The following is a 12,035-nucleotide window of genomic DNA, read 5'->3' on the forward strand; positions in this document are numbered from 1 at the left end:
TGTATTAAATTTGAAAGGCCTTTTCTACTCTGCAAAAAAACCCCAACAACGTTATTTTTAAAGCCATTATAAAGTTGTGTGATTGTATAAAAATACTAACAACTGTTTTAATGGACTTTTTTGAAGCACAAATATTCTAAAAGTAGCTTAATGTTCAACATGGCCTGCCCCCCCCCCTGCATGTGGCTAGAACCCTCCATATGGAATAATCATAAGCACATAAGAACGGCCATACTGGGTCAGACCAATGGTTCATCTAGCCCAGTATCCTGTCTTCCAACGGTGGCAAATGTCAGGTGCCCCAGAGGGAATGAACAGAACAGGTGATTACCAAGTTATCCATCCCCTGTTACCCATTCCCTGCTCCTTCAGCCTTTGCTCATATGGCATACATTCCATCCCTCTGATCATCTTTGTCGCTCACCTCTGGATCCTTGCCAGTTTCTCTGCATCCTTTCTATCCATTCATGACCAAAATTGGACACAGTACTCCAGCTGATGCCTAACTGAGTAGAGAGGTACTATCACCTCCCATGACTTGCAAACTATGCCTCTGTTAAAGCAACCTAAAATTGCATTTTTCTTTTTTTGCAATAGCATCGCCTTGCTGACTCATGATGAGGTTGTGATCCACCACAGCTCCCAGATCCTTCTCAGCAGTGCTGCTGCCAAGCCAGTTCTCCCCCAGTCTGTATTTGTGCATTTGCTTTTTGTTCCCTAAGTGCAGCACCTTACATTGAATTTCATTTTGTTGTCTGTAGCCCAGTTTGCCAATTTAGCGAGATCCCTCTGAACTTTAGCTCTATCCTCCAGACTGTTGGCAACTCCCTCCCCGCAGCTTTGTGTCATCTACATACCCTTCTAGCCAGCCCACCACTGCTGCTCTGCGGACACATGCACCAGGAGCAGTGGTGGATGTCTGACATCTATGCTTAGATCACTCACTACAGCTGCAACTCTGCCGTGTAGACACTTACTACAATGATGGGAGGGTTTCTCCCCGTGGTGTAGTAAATCCACCTCCCTGAAAGGTGATCGCTAGATGAACAGAAGAATTCTTCCATGGATCTTGTGCTGTCTACCCTGGGAGTTCGGTTAACTATGCTGCTCGGGGGTGTGATTTTTCACACCCATGAGCGACTTAGCTGGGTTGACTTAACTTTTTAGTGCAGCGACCTGAAGGGTAACAGGCAGCTCCTATCCCAGCGAGCGGGCGGAAGATCACACAGGAACCTGCAGCTAATGCCCCCCATCAGCAGTACAGAGCATTCCAAGAGACCAACCCTCCAGTTCGGCCTCACTCCTTTGCAGGGGGCACAACCGGCCAGCCAGGCCCTGCAGAGCTGGCCCAGTCTCCACCCCGAGGATCCAGCTGTTAAATCCCCGGCAAGTCGCTAAGCCCGCGGGCTGCCAAATCCCTCTGTGCCGAGGCCGGGCAGGAAGCATCGCTGGGGTGACCCCCAGCCCCGCCGAGCTCCAGCCAGCAGCAGCGCTGTTGCTTTAAGAGCGGATCCTCGCGTCCCCCTCCCGCCCCTGGCCGCCGGAAGGGGGATGTGATGCAAAAAAAAAGAGAAAAGAACAAAACTCCCCGTGGAAGTTTGGAGCGCGGCGCCGGGACCCCACTTCGCGCGGCGGGACGCGCTCCAAGGTACGAGGCGGGAGGGGCCCGGCCCGGCCCCGCTGCCCCCCGGCAGCTCTGCAAACCCCGTCGGGGCGAGCCCGCCGCCGGAGGCTCGGCTCGGCTCCCTGGCGCCGGAGCGGAGCCGCAGCGCTGCCCTGGGGTCTGCTCCGCGCGGAGCTCGCCGCGGGCTCCAGCCCAGCCTGCCCTGCCGAGGGACCGGGACCCGGGCCGCGCACCCCGCCTGGGGCTCCCCGGTCCCGGCGGGCAGGAGCAGGAGGCCCCGGGGAAGCGGCGGTTCCTGCTTTGCTGGCTCCGGGCGCCCTGCTCCGGGCACGGCGCTGTGCAGAGGGGCCCCGCGGGGCCAGGCTCAGCCCCCGCCGGGCGCTGGGTTCGCGCCTCGCTTCGGAGCCGGCGGCTTGTGCGCTGCCTTCGGGCGCGGGGCTGATCGCAGCCGGCGCTACCAGGAGCTGGTGGAAACCGCCCAGCCCGAGCTCGCCAAGGCGCGTTACTTTGGCCCGGTCTGCGCTACACAACGAGGTGGGACCTAACTTCCCTCGGCAGGCAGCCGGCACGGTTACTGCGCGGCTGGCGGGTGCGTGTCTGTGTGGGGGGTGTGTGTGTCTCTGTGTGTGTGGGTGGGGGGGGGGGGTGTCTCTGCGCTGGGCATCCTCACCAGGAGCGCTTGTATTGTCTGTGAGCCAGTAACAGCAGTGTAAGTAACACAGTTTGCACTGACCCTGCCTCGACCTAATGCTGTGACAGGGACTCTGGGCATAAGACGCACTTATGTTGCCAGGAGCTAAATGTAAGTGGAGATTCTTGCACAGCTAGGCTGGCCTAGGCGTGTAGTGTGTCAGGCCTGACTCTGCTTTGAAATGTTAAGGGGTTGGGAATATTGCACTGATCTGGGGAGTGGGTGGGGAGGTCAGGGTGTGAGAGAGAAGGAGACTCTGCCCTGCAGGATTAATAGCAGATTAATTAGGCTAATTTAGTCAGACTAATGTAAAGTTCTCAATTTACTCTCGGCATGTCAGAGACTTTACGGCTGTCTCCCTGACATCAATATTGGGCAAAATAAAGTGACGGCTGATATGAGCCTGTGGTTCTCAACCTTTCCAGACTACTGTACCCCTTTCAACAGTCTGATTGGTCTTGCGGACCCCCAAGGTTCACCTCACTTAAAGTACTTGCTTACAAAATCAGACATAAAAATACAAGTGTCACAGTCACACTATTACTGAAAAACTGGTCACGTTCTCACTTTTACCATATAATTATAAAATAAATTGATTGGAATATAAATATTGTACTTACTTTTCAGTGTATATAGCGCAGTATAAACTAGTCATTGTCTGTACGAAATTTTAGTTTGCACTGACTTGGCTAGTGCTTTTTATGTAGCCTGTTGCAAAACTAGGCAAATCTCTAGATGAGTTGATGTACCTCCTGGAAGACCTCTGCCTACCCCCAGGGGCACACGGACCCCTGGTTGAGAACCACTGATGTGAGCTATTAAGAGGTAAAAGATAGAAACACATTGAATGCCAGTCAGCGTGGATTCATAGAAACCCGTCTTGTCAAACAAACTGGATATCGTTCTTTGACACGAGTATGTCTGGTTACTAAAGGTAACTGAGTTTCTGCCGTATGTCTGGATTTCTGTAAGGCTTAGTACCGACTCCATTCTGATTTAAAAATGAGCACTGTACGAAATCAATATGGCGCATGTTAAAACCTAGCTAACTGATAGATCTCTTCACATCCAAATACCAGGAATGCTTCTTCACCCTCATTGGTTTTGACACTGTATCAGTGGTTGGTATTGGTGGGAGGCATCAATACCAATTTGGGGAGCAAAATTACATGAATGGTGTTAAGGGGGGAGGCAAGATAATTATAGGACAGGGGCGGGCAAACTTTTTGGCCTGAAGGCTACGTCGGGTTTCCGAAATTGTATGGAGGGCCAGTTAGGGGAGGCTGTGCCTCCCCAAACAGCCAGGTGTGACCCAGCCCCCGCCCCCTATCCGACCCCCCTGCTTCTCGCCCCCTGACGGCCCTCCCGGGACCCCTGCCCCATCCACCCCCCCATCCCCTGACTAACCCGCCCCTGACTTCCCCCTGCCGCCCCATCCAACCACCCCTTCTCCCTGACCACCCCTGGCACCCCTGCCCCTGACTGCCCCCCGCTGCCCCATCCAATCCCCCCTCCTTACTGACTGCCCCCCCAGGGCCTCTGCTCCCATTCAACCCCCCTGTTCCCCGCCCTTTGACCGCCCCAACACCTATCCACATCCCCGTCTCCTGACCACCACCACCCTGAACTCCCCTGCCCTCTATCCAACCCCCCCTGCTCCCTGCCTCCTTACTGCGCTGCCTGGAGCACTGGTGGCTGGCGGCGCTACAGCTGTGCTGCCCAGAGCACCAGGACAGGCAGCCGCACCGCCCGGCTGGAGCCAGCCATGCCACCGTGCAGCATAGAGCACCGGGTCAGGCCACGGCTCGGCAGCTGCGCTGCCCGGCAAGAGCTCGCAGCCCCACCGCCCAGAGCATTGTGCCAGCGGCGCAGTGAGCTGAGGCTGTGGGGGAGGGGGAACAGCAGGGGAGGGGCTGGGGGCTAGCATCCCGGGCCAGGAGCTCAGGGGCTGGGCAGGAGGGCCCCGCGGGCCGGATGTGGCCTACGGGCTGTAGTTTTCCCACCTCTGTTATAGGGGGGGGGTGTGTGTGTGTGTATGTGTATATATATATACTGGAGGAAAGTGGGAGAGAAGGGAAGGCTTTGGAATGGAAAATGGAGAAAAATGAAAGCTCTGCTCATCCCCTGCTCTCCTGGGCGCTAATGTCCCCTCCCCCCTTGTTCTCCTTCATCCTGACACCCTGTCCCTCGCTCTCCTGGATCTCTCTACCCTCCACTTCTCTCCTGAATCCTAACACACATGCCCTAATTGGCCTCCTAGATCCCAATGGCCTCTCCTTGCTCTCTCAGATCCTGGCATTCCCCCACCCCATTTGCTCTCCTGGATCCTGACCCCCCCCCCCGCCCGGTCCCCTGTCCTTCTCCCCCCCACCCCTTCATGGGGGTCAGTTTGCAGCACTATAGCCCCAAGTACCCAATCCTGGAGCCACCTGATCTATGTGGCACTGTGATGGGGCTTAACCTCCATCACCTGCAAAGCAAGGGAAGGAACCTAGTTAATTAGGGGAGAGATGCAGGAGGGAGGAGCTGTGGAGAATCCCTAGAGGAAGGTCTAGTAGTTGGGACTGGCTGTGGCCAGAAAGCAGAGCTCCCTGAGCAGGGCTAACTCCTGGGGTGGGGCCCCATAAAGCGGAGAGAAGCCCTGACCTGAGCTAGGCTCTGTGAGGACCAGGGAGGGAGACATCTGCAAGGGGCAGAAAGGCAGTGTAGGTGGTACTTAGCTTCCCAGCAGTGATGGGGTCAGTACCCTGACAAGGGGAAGAATTGAAGTCAAGTGCAGGAGGGGCAAAGGACCCCTTAGAGTAGAGCCCCGGAGGGGTGAAGGACCATTGGTAGAGCTGAACCCTGGCCGGGGACTGAACTGTTGTGTGGCTTGGCCAGAGGGCTGAGATACAGAAGACCCAGTGAGTGCAGAGAAGAGCCTCTAGGCCTGGTAGTCGCAGCTGAGAAAGCGGCCACCGGAAGGGGTGTGAGAGGCAAAGTTCCCTGCAACGCCCGGTCCGGGCAGGAGAGGACACTTCACAGCAGTGCCCCCCAAACTGTGGGGCGTGCCGAGGAACGTTGTGTGTGTGGTGGGGCCAGAGCCAGGCCAGCCCCCATGGGGGATGGGGAGGGAGTGTCACGCTTCCAGCTCTGCCCCAACCCCTTTCAGCTTCCAGTCCTGCTCCGCCCTCAGCCCTGCCCTGCCCTCATTCCCTCTCTGCCCTCCAGCTCTACCTCTAGCTCCAGCTCCTCTCCCATCTCCAGCTCCGCCTTCAGCCCCAGCTCTGCTGCTGAGGAAGCCTTGGCTGTGCAGTAATGGGGGGCGTAGACAGATTCTGTTGCTGGTAAGGGGTAGGGTGACCAGATGTCCCGATTTTATAGGGACAGTCCCGATTTTTGGGTCTTTTTCTTATATAGGCTCCTATTACCCCCCACCCCTGTCCCGATTTTTCACACTTGCTGTCTCGTCACCCTAGTAAGGGGGGAGGTGTGACTGGAAAAGTTGGAGCACCACTGCTTTAGAGGTAAGGACGCGGGCGTACAGGTTGCAATTAGGAGTCTGGGCCATGCTATTAACGTTTCAATGTGATGTGTAATGGACGCAGATCTTCACCTGATGGGTACCATAGTTGCTAGGCACCCAGGCAGGTTACTGCTGCTGCAGGGATCTGGACTCTCTTGTGAGTCACGCACTAGCAGAACTGCGGAGTGATTTCTGGACAGCGACATGCAGCCGAGGGTGGCTGGCTTAACCTGCGTGGCTCGGAGAGCAGAATGCCGCTGGTGCCTTGAGTGTGCGCAGCTACGTCACTAATCCACAGCAGCCGACAGGTGGGAACATGTGGCTCATTGAGTCCTCCTCAAGAACCAAGTTTTCTGGCTCAGGGACTCTCTCTGCCTCTGTGTTTGTACAGCACCCAGCACAACAGGACCCTGACCACCACTGGGACCTTGGGTGCTACCAGAATACAAACCATTAAGGATCATAATTAGCAGCATGCAAAGAGTTCTCTCTGTGGCTGCTCCTGTGTGGGAGAGTCACCAGAGACCGTGGAAATAGCCCCAGGTACAAGCTAGAAAGGCAAGATATTGGCATAGTCAACCCCAGGCTCGCATAGTCCTCAGCAAGCTGCACCTAAAATCTCCAGCAAGGCCCCCGAATTCTCTGACATCCTGGGGTAGGAGGCTGGAGACTTTTGTGGCTGCTCTGTTAGTTAATTAGAAATCTCCATGGTTTCATTTAAAATATGAAAATAAACGGTACACTCAGTACAGCAGTAGCAGTATTACACCTCTACCCCGATATAACACGAATTCGGCTATAACGCGGTAAAGCAGCGCTCCGGGGGGGCGGGGCTGCGCACTCCGGCGGCTCAAAGCAAGTTCTATATAACGCGGTTTCACCTATCATGCAGTAAATGTTTTGGCTCCCGAGGACAGCGTTATAGCGAGGTAGGGGTGTCGTCGTTTTGCTGTTACATTCCAGTTCTTTGATTGCAGTGTCTGGAGCAGTTCACATGGCTCAGAGCTAGAGGTTCAGGCTTTCCTTGTAGACTCAGGAAGGCAGCACCATGTAGAGCAGTGACCTTCTGTCCATGCTTTCAAAGTTTTTTTCACAACCATGAGAGTGAGAAACTAGAGCTGGTTGGAATTTTTAGTTCAAAACTTTTTTTTGACAAAAAGGCTCTTTTTCTAAACTGAAAACTTCCACCAAAAGCTTTTGCTTATCACATTTTTTTCCATTTTTTTTGTTGAAACTCAATTTCAAATTTTCATTTGTCTTCCTCTTTCACCTCTTCTTTTTTCCCTGTATTTTTTTTTTCCCACTGAAAGAATGATGATCAGAGTTTGGGTTTTTCTTTCACTTTTTCTTTTCTTCACGTTTCTTTTTGCCACTCTGTGTCTTCCAACATGTCTCTAAGTTTGGAAGAATTACTGAGTTGCAAAAGGTAAAATGAGCTTCGGTGAGTCTACCTCCTGATCATTTTTCTAAAGTTGAGATGTTTAGAAAGCCACAAAGTGGCCAAAGGAAAAAAGAAAGAAAGAAAAGTGAAAAAGAGAATGGAATCCTGGATGTCATTCCTTTTTAGTGCTCTCAGCGGCAAAAGGGAAAAAACAGAAATGTTGAAATTTTTCAAAAACCTCTCAGAAAACTTCAAAACAATAAAGAAAAAAAAATGGTTCCCTTCCAGACCATGTGACAAAGTAACAACTGGGGACATTTTACTTTTTTTTATGGCTTGTTTGTTTGTTTTTTCACTTGGTGACCACCCCTGCTAGAAACATTCTCTATAAAATGAAAGTTGATTTGAGAGCCGAACTCTGCAGGAGATTCCTCAGATCAGAGAATCGCTGGGGCATGACTGTGTGCACTGGAGTCAGAAAGGTTTCTGTGCTCTTCCTCTTGTTGCCTACTACTCCTGCTCTCCTGTCATGGTTTCATAGCTGATAAAGACAGAAAAGACCGTTATGATGATATAATCTGACCTCCTGTGTAGCACAGGCCCATAGAACTGCACCAAAATAATTCCTAGAGCAGGTCTGTTAGGAAAACATCCCATCTTTTTAAAAAAAAAAATTGCCAGTGATGAGAGAATCCACCACGAGCCCACTGTTTACAAATTTGCACCTTCTTTCCTATCTGAATTTTCTAGCTTCAGCTTCCAGACACTGGCACTTGTTATACCTTTGTCTGCAGGAATGAAGAGCCCATTATCAAATATTTGTTCCCCATGTACTGAGAGACTGATTAAGTCCCCCCTTAACCGTTTCTTTGTTCGTCTCAAAGAGCTTGTGATGGGTGCCCACCTCACACAAGACTTGAAGGAGTTAAGGAGGTGGCCAGGTGGGCTGATCAACTGCCCAGGCTGTATCTGGAGGAGGAGCCAGGAGCAGGGGTTGATTAAATGAGGCTCAGCTGGATGGGAACAGGAGGCGCCCATATAAAGCCCAGGAGCTGAGAGCAGAAGGGGGCTGTGGGGAAGTAGGCTGCAGTCACCTCCTGGGAGCAGGGAGGTGTGTTGGGGACTATAGAGAGTAGCCCATAGTTACTCCCTGGGAGGAGGGAGTTGGGAGGTTGGCAAACCCAGAATGGGAGGAAGCCAGAAAGGTAGGAGAAGGCTCAGGGGAAAAGTAGCAAGACTCATAGAATATCAGTGTTGGACGGGACCTCAGGAGGTCATCTAGTCCAACCCCCTGCTCAAAGCAGGACCAATCCCCAGACAGATTTTTTCCCCCCAATCGGCCCCCTCAAGGATTGAACTCACAACCCTGGGTTTAGCAGGCTAATGCTCAAACCACTGAGCTATTCCTCCTAAGGAGTAGGAGTGCTGACCTTGGCTGCTGACTAGAGCTGGAACCCGGAGAAGAGGGTGGACCCAGGTTCCCCTACCAGCTAGTGAGGAAATGGCACTGGCTGGGCAGTGAATGAGATTGCCTGAGCCCATTTGTCAGGAGAGACTTTGGTACCCCGGAAGGGGGATGCATAGATAGTGACCTGGCCGGGGCACCAACTCATGAAGAAGAGGCCTCAGCACCCGGGGCAAGAGAGGGAGAGTGGCAACAGAGTGTACAATAAGCAGCAGAAGGGGGTCCCGGACCTGGAAGGAACTGATTGCCTAGAGCAGCCAGAAGGAGACTCCCAGTGGTGAGTGGACCCTGTGACAGAGCTCGATCACTACACGGCATGTTTTCCGATCCTTTAATCATTCATGTGGCTCTTCTCTGAACCCTCTCCAGTTTTTCAACCTTTTTCTTGACTTGTGGACACCAGAACTGGACACAGGATTTCAGCAGTGGTCACACCAGTACCAGGCATATAGGTAACATAACCTCTCTACTGCTTCTTGAGATTCCCCTTTTTGTACATCCAAGGATCACATTAGTCCTTTAGGCCACAGCGTCACACTGGGGGCTCATGTTCAGTTGATTATTCAGAGTCACTGGTTCCCAGGAAAAAGTCTCTTATCCTGCAGGTATGGCCTGCGTTCTTTACATTTCCCTCTTGGGGATCTGAGTTTGTTCTGTACTATTTGTCATGCCCTTGTGAATTTCCCAGTTGCTGTTTATTTTCTGCCAGCTTTAGTGCTCCTCAATCCCCAGGTGGCTTGTACTGTGGCTGGTGTTACGGCCATTGTGCAGTTATCTCTGCCAGCTGAAATATGAAGCACAGCAAGATCAGGCTCGTTGCATCAGCAGGTGGGGTTAGAAGGAATTCTCCATGACTTCCCATCTTTGCAGGAGGGTTTTGTTTTCCTTGCTGGAGCTGCTCCTGTTCTGCTTAACAGCTCCACAGGCTCAGACTGTAAGAGGGAGGAAAACATTCGCTTCTCCTTAGCAGCCGTTATTTGTTTTGCGGAAAGTGTCCCTTTTACCCTGCAGTCCCCATTAATACCCACCTCCAAGCAGGAACATGCTTTCTTTAAAGTCTCTTTAAGGAATGCCAGAAGATAGTGTTAGGATATAGATATTTAAGCCTGTTTGGCCTATACTTTAAGAATTTAGATGTATTTTTATTACTTAGCTAGTTATAGAGGTATAAAAGAAAGAATTAAAATTATTGTTTAGTTGTGGAAGGGCTTTTTTTACTGTGACCGTTTGAGGCCCTGTTTAGTTACATTGAAATAAGGCAATTTGGGGCAGTTAAAAAGGTGATGGGATCTATAAAATCACTTCACAGATCGCAGCAGATAAGTCACTCCTGCAGGGAAGTCTGTTTCAAAGCCATGTATGAACTTGGAGGCAGAGATCTCAGCTCATACAGCATATCCTCTTTTAAACTTAACAGGTACACCACAAAGAATATCCAGAAATAACCGAATAATTGGAAATAACCGAAATAACCAGTTAGGACAGAAATAACAAATGTGAGAATGAACTAATTGTTATTAATATGTACATATATGTCATCCATACTCCATCGGCTGGTAGGTTTGTACGTAAGTGGACCCTGACATTTTGTGGGTGAGGAGACTAAGTTTGGACATAGGAGGACTCAAGTGTTCAAGCTCTATAAAAGGGGTGACCAACCATGGCAAGGAAGCTTCTTCGTTCTTAGTTCTTTGTTTATTATCCTTTTGTTTATTAGTCTATTAGTTCTTAATTGTTAGTTTAAGTCAGTTAAGTAAAACTCTAAGCCCTGATCTACACTACAGGGTTAGATCAAATTTAGCCGCGTCAGGTCGATTTTATAATGAATGCGTCTACACAAGCAACTCCATTCCGTCGACCTAAAGGGCTCTTAAAATCGACTTCTGTACTCCTCCCCAGCGAGGGGAGTAGCGCTAAAATCGACCTAGCTGGGTCGAATTTAGGGTAGTGCGGATGCAAATCGACGGTATTGGCCTCCGGGAGCTATCCCAGAGTGCTCCATTGTGACCGCTCTGGACAGCACTTTGAACTCCGATGCACTAGCCAGGTACACAGGAAAAGCCCTGGAAACTTTTGAATTTCATTTCCTGTTTGGTCAGCATGGCGAACTCAGCAGCACAGGTGACCATGCAGTATACCCAGAATTGTAGAGCGTAGAATGTTTCTATGCTCCCCCTATCATCTCCATCCCTGAAGTTATCTCAGATTAGAAGGCAAAAAAACCACACTAGCAATGACATGTTTTCCGAGCTCATGCAGTCCTCCCACACTGATAGGGCACAGCTTAATGCATGGAGGCATTCAGTGGCAGAGGCCAGGAAAGAATTAAGTGAGCACGAAGAGCAGAGGCAGGACGCGATGCTGAGGCTAATGGAGGAGCGAACGGACATGATGAAGCGTCTGTTGGAGTTGCAGGAAAGCCAACAAGAGCACAGACCCCTGCTGCATCCACTGTATAACCGCCTACCCTCCTCCCCATGTTCCATAGCCTCCTCACCCAGACGCCCAAGAACGTGGGGGCGGGGCGAGGCGCCGGGCACCCAGCCGCTCCACTCCAGAGGATGGCCCAAGCAACAGAAGGCTGTCATTCAAACAGTTTGATTTTTAGTGTGGCTACAATAAGCAATGTGGCCTTGTCCTTCCCTCCTCTCCCACCCCACCCGGGCTACCTTGTCCGTTCTCATTTTTTTTAATTAATAAAGAAAGAATGCATGGTTTCAAAATTTGAGTTACTTTATTTCGAAGGGGGGAGGGGGGTTGGCTTACAGGGAATTAAAATCAACAAAGGGGGCGGGTTTGCATCAAGGAGAAATACACACAACTGTCACACCGAAGCCTGGCCAGTCATGAAATTGGTTTTCAAAGCCTCTCTGATGCGCAGCGCACCTACCTGTGCTCTTCTAATCGCCCTGGTGTCTGGCTGCTCAAAATCGGACGCCAGGTTTGAGCAATTTGCCTCAACCTCCCACCCCGCCATAAACATCTCCCCCTTACTCTCACAGATATTATGGAGCACGCAGCAAGCAGCAATAACAATGGGAATGTTGGTTGCGCTGAGGTCTGACCAACAGCGCCAGTGAGCTTTTAAATGTCCAAAGGTACATTCTACCACCATTCTGCACATGCTCATGCTTGCCGTGGTATGGCGTCTGCACGGGTAACTCAGGGAAAAAGGCGCGAAATGATTGTCTGCCGTTGCTTTCACGGGGGAAGGGGCGACTGACGACATGTACTCAAAACCACCTGCAACAATGTTTTTGCCCCATCAGGCATTGGGAGCTTAACCCAAAATTCCAATGGGCGGCAGAGACTGCGGGAACTGTGGGATAGCTACCCACGGTGCACCGCTCCATAAGTCGATGCTAGCCC

General features: G+C 51.4%; 1 protein-coding gene across 3 annotated transcripts in view; it reads left to right on the plus strand.

Annotated features, from left to right (window-relative positions):
* Positions 1-1,564: 1,564 nt before the first annotated feature.
* Positions 1,565-12,035, plus strand: part of LOC112118926 (discoidin domain-containing receptor 2-like) — a 139,814-nt gene continuing 129,343 nt past the window's right edge. For 2 of the 3 annotated variants that reach the window (XM_026658488.2, XM_026658490.2), the window contains exon 1: positions 1,565-1,648. The gene's annotated coding sequence lies outside the window, so the exon portion shown is untranslated. The remainder of the gene's footprint in view (positions 1,649-12,035) is intronic. The other variant, XM_026658489.2, reaches the window with a different exon arrangement.

Source organism: Terrapene carolina, unplaced genomic scaffold, assembly GCF_002925995.2.
Source record: "Terrapene carolina triunguis isolate 2854851 unplaced genomic scaffold, T_m_triunguis-2.0 Scaffold449, whole genome shotgun sequence".
Taxonomy (NCBI): Eukaryota; Metazoa; Chordata; order Testudines; family Emydidae; genus Terrapene; species Terrapene triunguis.